The sequence below is a fragment of the Orycteropus afer genome, unplaced genomic scaffold (assembly GCF_000298275.1).
Source record: "Orycteropus afer afer isolate SDZICR_OR568_19922 unplaced genomic scaffold, OryAfe1.0 scaffold00010, whole genome shotgun sequence".
Classification (NCBI taxonomy): domain Eukaryota; kingdom Metazoa; phylum Chordata; class Mammalia; order Tubulidentata; family Orycteropodidae; genus Orycteropus; species Orycteropus afer.
In genome coordinates, this window is record NW_006921597.1 from 18,253,607 (window position 1) to 18,260,518 (window position 6,912).

Consider the following 6,912-nt stretch of genomic DNA (forward strand, 5'->3'; position numbering starts at 1 on the left):
TGGGGCCTACTCAACGGCAAACAACAACAACCATAATTGAGGCTGCCCGGCTGTGTAAAGTGAGTCTTAGGCTAGAATCCCTGCACTCCCAATTACTGCCTGTGGAATTTAGCCAAAGCACTTTACTTCCCTGGGTCTCAGTTTCCTCATCTGTAAAAGAGGACACTAATACCAGTTCTATCTGTCTCCTAGGCATGTTGTGAGGATTTAATGAAAAGCTGAATGTAAAAATACTTTAGAAGTAGTGGAATTATACAAAGGTGAGATACACCACATGATTCCTGGGGCAGGGGAACTGGGCATCTCACATATTGGTGCCAAAATGTTCTTCATCAAGTGGACAACAGTGGCCCAGGGGGAGTAAATCTCTAATCAATCTACTTTTATAAGCATCTGACATCTGTTATCTCACATGGGTTTCAATGGTACATTCATTTGACACATATGAATTAAGCACCTATCATCCAAGACATCAGGACTTGGTAGGCAGGGCCAATATCTTTAATCTCCATTTCAAAGATGAAGGAACTAAAATTTAGGAAGCTAAAGTGACTTTCCTAAAGCTACACAGATAGTGAAAGGCAAAAGCAAAGCTTGAACCTATCTATGTCTTCTGATTTCACATAATTTTACTCTCTAGCTAATAAATTGGTTAAATGGAAATTTGTGGCTGGGGGTAGTTTGTCGGGAGTGGAGCGTTAAATAGAAATGTCTCCTATTTTACAATTTTGTCTAGAATCATGCCTTCTTATACTCCTGAAAATGCCTACAAACAAATCCAGATTTTAGGGGTGGGCTGCAGTATCAAAACCCCCAGCCTGCTAAACTTCTCTGCCTCTCTCCATTTCACTGCAGCTGGGCTGAGCAAGCTTAAAGGGGAGCTGTTTGGGCTTCTGTCCACGAGAATCACAGCAGAATATGGGGTGAGAGGTGGACTGGGACCTGTTTGAGGACAGGGCATGGTGTAACTGTGTGTGTATGCGGGGGGGGGGGTGCCTTAGTCTCAGCTCTCTGCAATTTCTTCTCCTCTCAAGTACCAAGTACCTGCTTATGCGTGGATGATGCCCAGAACTCTGCATCAAGCCATCCCCAAACCACACTGAGTTCTCTACTTCCTGAAGCCAAAAAGGTACTTCAGTGATAGACTCAAGCAGAAGAGGCACTGCTGAGGTACAGCCACTGGCAGAAACAGTCCCCCCACTACCTCTATGGATATGCAGTGTTATGGGTTGAACTGTGTCCCCAAGAAAAGCTTTGTTCAAGTCCTCACTTCCAGTACCTGTGACTGTGACTTGGAAATAGAGTCTTCATAGATATAATTAGTTAAGTTAACACGAAGTCATACTGGAGTTGCCATTGAGTTGATTCCAACTTAAGCCAACCCCACGTGTGCCAGAGTAGAATAGTGTTCCACAGGTTTTCAATGGCTCTTATTTCAGAAGTAGATTGCCAAGCCTTGCCTCTGGGTGGACTTGAACCTCCAACCTCTTGTTTAGTAGCAGAAAATGTTAACCATTTGTATCACCCATGAACTCCCATTCTGCAGTAGATCCCTAATCCAATATGACTGGTATCCTTATAAGAAGAGGAGAGACAGACCAAGAAAGAAGAGGGCCTTGGGAAGATGGAAGGAGACATTGGAGTGATGCATCTACAAGCCAAGGAATGCCAGGGACCATCAGAAGCTGGAAGAGGCAAGGAAGGATCTTCCCCTAGAGTGGATGGAGAGATCATGGCCCTGCCAACTTCTTCATTTTGTACTTCTAGCCTCCAGAACTGTGAGAGAAAAAATTTCTGTTGTTTTAAGCCACCTAGTTTGTGGCACTTTGTTATGGCATCTCTAGAAAACTAATACAGAGGTCACTTGCAGGAAGTTATTCAGGCTGCACTGATATCTCCAACACCTCTCTGGATACCCAGAGCTTGCACCTATTACCATCAGAGACAGACATGTCTTTCTCTCCAGGGCAAGCAGGAAGGCAATATGGGTCTTGATGGTGCACAAAGTCAGGAGGTCCAGGAAAAGTCCTGCCTCCCAGCTGACTTCCAGAGCCAAAGGTTTTTCCCCAGAATTGGAAGGGAGCTCTTCCTGTCTCCATAATTAATCGCAGTTAACTTGTAAACCCTTATATTCCTGCTGGAGGGAATTATCCTGTGATCATTCTTTTCGGCATCACTGCTGCTGCTTGGATTTTAAATGAAAGAGCCCTTGCCGGCATTGTTCTGTCTCTTTGGGAAGACAGCTCTGTCCTTGAGCAGTCCCTGCAGGGAGAAAGACAGACTGCCCATGCAGTGCCCACCACCACACTAACAACGAAGAGTGCCATGTGATGGGTTTGCAGAGCCCCCTCTGGCCCTCCTTGTCTTCTTTCAATTGCTCCAAGTAACAGAACATTCTCCTGTTTCAAGAGGCAGAGGGAGGCGATGGAGGAAGGATGTCAGGACACCCCTAGAACAAAAACATCTGTGTATGTGGGTGGTTTCTGGGACAGCAAGTTTGTTGATGGAGATCCGCTTGTGCGTGTCCACACATTTGTACATGGTTCATGGATATCTGTGGGTTTAGGTGTCTTGGTCGTTTTAATTTGCTGGGCAGCATATATGTGTCTGTGGCTGTTGTTGAGAAGGACATTGGAAGGCTCAACTAATCTGTACCATGTGCCATGTTGGTATATGTATCTAAGTGTGTGTATGTCTGTATCTGTGCAGGTCTATGTGTAGCCATGGGGGCCGTGTCTGTTTGTGTAGCTATGTGTGACTGTTAGTGTGTTGTTTTATGTGTCTCTGTGTATGGCTGTGTCTGTAGCTCTATGTGGCTGTGGTTGCATGTCTGTGCTTGTGTGTGTGTGTGTGTGTATATGTGAATGTGTGTGGCTGTGGCTGTGGGTGCCTCTATCTATGGTTGAATTTGTGTTTGTGTGTGTGGCTGAGGCTATGTAGCAGTGTGTGGCTGTACGTGTGACTGTGTAACTGTGCATGTATGGACTGTCTTTATGTCTGTGTGTGTGCATGTGTGTGTGTGTGTGTGTGTCCTGGGCACAGTCCCTGGTTGACTGAGAACAGATCACACATGTAGTCAATCAGTTATTGTGAGTCTATAAGATAGAAGAATGTTGGTTTGGAACTTGAAAACTTGGGTTTGAGCCACAGCTTTATAACTCAGTGGCCAAAGGACCTTCTGCCAGTCATTTGCTTTTCTGGACCTCAGGTTCCTCACTTATAACATGTGGATAATAATCCCTACTTACCTTAAGGGACATTGGAAGGCTCAACTAATCTCTGTGTGGGAATGTTTAGTAAGTAAGTAGCTAGAGTGATCTCCTCATCCTTCCTGACAGTACAGCAGGACAGGAGGAAGCAGCTTAACACAGGCAGAGGGGATTCAGTTACAGACTATGCACGCTATCCCCTGGCCCAACAGTCCCAGGGATGTCCCCAATGGCCTCTCCCTCACTGACCAGCAAACCCGCCTATCCCAGAAGACTCAGCCACTAATCAAGCTGCACTAATCAAGAAGTGATATGCATTTTACTAGTGCCAGGAGAGGGGAAGAAGAAGTGGCCATCCCCTGATCTGATCCCTGATTCATGACCCAGGTGACACTAGCTACCAGCCCTCACTGAGCACCTATTACATGCAAGGTGCTTTATATATGGTGTCACTGGTAATTTTCAATGAGGCAAGCCCTAGTGAGGTTATTTAACAGATGAGGAATCATAAGTCAAAGGAGCTTAAGTAACTTGTCCATGGTCACACAGACAGTGAGTGACCAGGCCAGGGTGGAGAGCCAGCCTCCCCATCTGCCCCCAGAACCTGAGCTCTTGACCATGGATAGGGACAGGGCTGCCCTGTCCACCCTTTGCCTTCTGTTCTAGAGCCAGGTACTGCTGTTATCTCTCCACAAGGGGCAAGGAGGGCTAGTGTAAGCAGCCAAAGATGGCAACTCATTGCTGTCAAGTCCATTAGACTCATGGCAACCCCATCTGTTACAGATTAGAGCTGTTCCACAGGGTTTTCTTGACTGTAATCATTATGAAAGCAGATGGCCATGTCTTTTTTCTGTGGTACCACTGAGTGGATCTGAACCACCAATCTTTAGGTTAGTAGCATATTGAAAACTGTTTATGCTATTCAGGGACCTTTTTGTATTGTGAGCAGCAGAGACAATGAATTTTGCTTAGGATCCCATTTTACCATTTCTCAGCTGGGGAAACTGAGACCTTAGAGAGCTTTTAGAGTAGGGTAGCATAACCCCAACTACTGGCAAGGAAAGAATAGCATCCTGCTTCCTAACTGAAGTCAAGGCCAGTGGCTGAGTGTGATCTGAAGAGATGGGCTTGGACCGAAGGAGTGACAGGGACCAGGGAAGGGGCAGATGTGAGCTATCATGGAGAGAGAACCAGACAGAGCTGATGTCCAGCTAGATTTAGGAGGTGGAAGAAAAGGCATCAAAGATAAAAGTAAGGGGTGCATCAAACACCAAGCAGAGTGAACCAGGCACAGCTTCCAGCAGACCAATAGCTCCCTCTTGTGTTCAGTCACAGTAGTGCCAAGGGCTGCCTGTAACACAATCCTTTCCTTCAACCATCCATTCACTCAATGATAGACAGTGGGAACCTGCCCTGAGCCAGACCCACCTGCTTCATCCTTGTCTCACCTCCTGCTGCCAGCCTTCCCACATCTAGGCTTGTCCTACACACAGCTCTGCACTCCCTGACTCTGAGGTTTTTGGGATCTGCGATGCAGATAGTTGTCTTCTCAAGATAACTTCTTTCACCTATCCCCTGACTCAGGGACAACTACTATCTCACCTGAATGTGTAGGAGGTGTTGGGGTTGCTAAGCAACTGGAGATAGCCTATGGGGTAAGGTCCTCCTCAATTGGGCTCAGAACACCGCTCAGTATGGCAGCTCTGTGACCTAGAGAAGTGAGAACCACAGCCCCAGCACTACCCACAGACATATAAAGGGCATCTGTTCTGCATGAGGCACAGGCTGAGCTCCCACAAGGCCGTGCCTGCAAAAAGTGTGTGGTCTAGTCAGGGAAGAGACCAGCATCACCATAACACAACAACAGACTGGGAACGGCTGGGAAGTACTACAGACCACAGAGGGGCAGCTGGGGACACTGTGGGCTGCACCTGTTGGGCAAGGAAGGCTTCCCAGAGCAGACAGGGCAGGAGATGATTTTAAAAAAGAAAAATTGGTAGATTCCAGCTTATGGTGATTCCATGTGCTACAGAGTAGACTGAGGTCCATAGGATTTTCTTGGCAGTAATCTTAATGGAAACAGATTTCAGGCCTTTCCTCTGTGACACTACTTACTGAGTTTAAACCACCAACCCTTCATTTAGTGGTCTACAACAAACTTCTTGCACTGCCCAGGGACCAGGCAGAAGATGATAGCCGGGCCCATTCATGGAAGGCCTACTCAGCTCCAGGCATGGTGCTACACACTCAACATACATTGTCTTATTCTTCCCAAGAGCCCTGTGGGAAGTATTATTTGACCCATTTTATAGAGGAGTCCACAGAGATGGTGATGTGCCCAAGACCACACTGCTAGTGAGTGGTGGGGCTGGGATTGAAAATTAAGTTGGTCTGGCTCTGTGGGGAAAGACAGCAAAAGCAAAGGCAGAATATAAGAAAATATAACATATCTGGAGGAAGGTGAGTGGACTGGCCTGACTCTATGTGCAGGATGCTGAGGGTTCATTGATGAATGAATGGCTAAAAAAAATGGGGCACATATTTAGAGAGATACTACTCTAAATAAAGTCATAAATAGAAATGAAGTCTTGATATATGATAGACAGATGAACACTGAAAATAAAGGACAAATATTGTAGGATACCACTTATATGAAATATCTAGACTAGCCACAGGGCTCTTGGGAAGAATAAGATAATGTACGTTAAGTGTGCAGCACCATATCTTGAGTTGAGCAAGCCTTCGGTAATGGAGAATGGCTATCATGTCCTGCCTGGTCCCTGGATAATGTGGTATAGATCACACCTCAACATAAAAAAAACAAAAATTCTCACAACTGGACCGATAAGCAGCATCACAATAAGTGGAGAAAAGATCGAAGTTGTCAAAGATTTCATTTTACTTGGATCCACAATCAACACCCATGAAATCAGACATCATATGGCACTGCTGCAAAAGACCTCTTTCATGTGTTGAAGAGCAAAGATGTCACTTTGAAGATTAAAGTGTGCCTAACCCAAGCCATGTTATTTTCAATCACCTCATGTACATGTGAAAGGTAAACAGTGAATAAGGAAGACTGAAGAAGAATTGGTGCCTTTGAATTATGGTATTGGTGAAGAATACTGAAAATACCAAGGACTGCTAAAAGAATGAATAAACTTGTCCTGGAAGAAGTGCAGCTGGAATGTTCCTTGGAAGCAAGAATGGCCATACTTGGTCTCCCATATTTTAGTCATGTTGTCAGAAGGGACCATTCCCTAGAGAAGGATATCATGTTTGGTAAAGTGCAGGGTCAGCAAAAAAGGGAAGACCCTCCACAAGAGGGATTGCCACAGTGGCTGCAATGAAGGGCTCAAGTACAGTGAAGATTGTGAGACCGGCACAGGACCAGGCAGTGTTTCATTCTGTTGTACATAGGCTCACTATGTACCAGAGCTGACTCAATGGCACCTAACAACAATAATAACAGGTACGTGTACAGAGATCAAAGGTCATTAGTGGTGAGCAGGACAGAGAAAAGGGGACTCATTGCTTCGGGTACACTGGTTTCCTCTTAAGGGTGATAGAAAAATTTGGAAAGGGATAATAGTGATGGTTGAGCATGATGAACATAATTAATGGTCACTAAATTGTACAAGGGAGCTCTGGTAGCATAGTGGCTAAGACACTTGCCTGCTCACCAGACGGCTGGCGGTTCAAA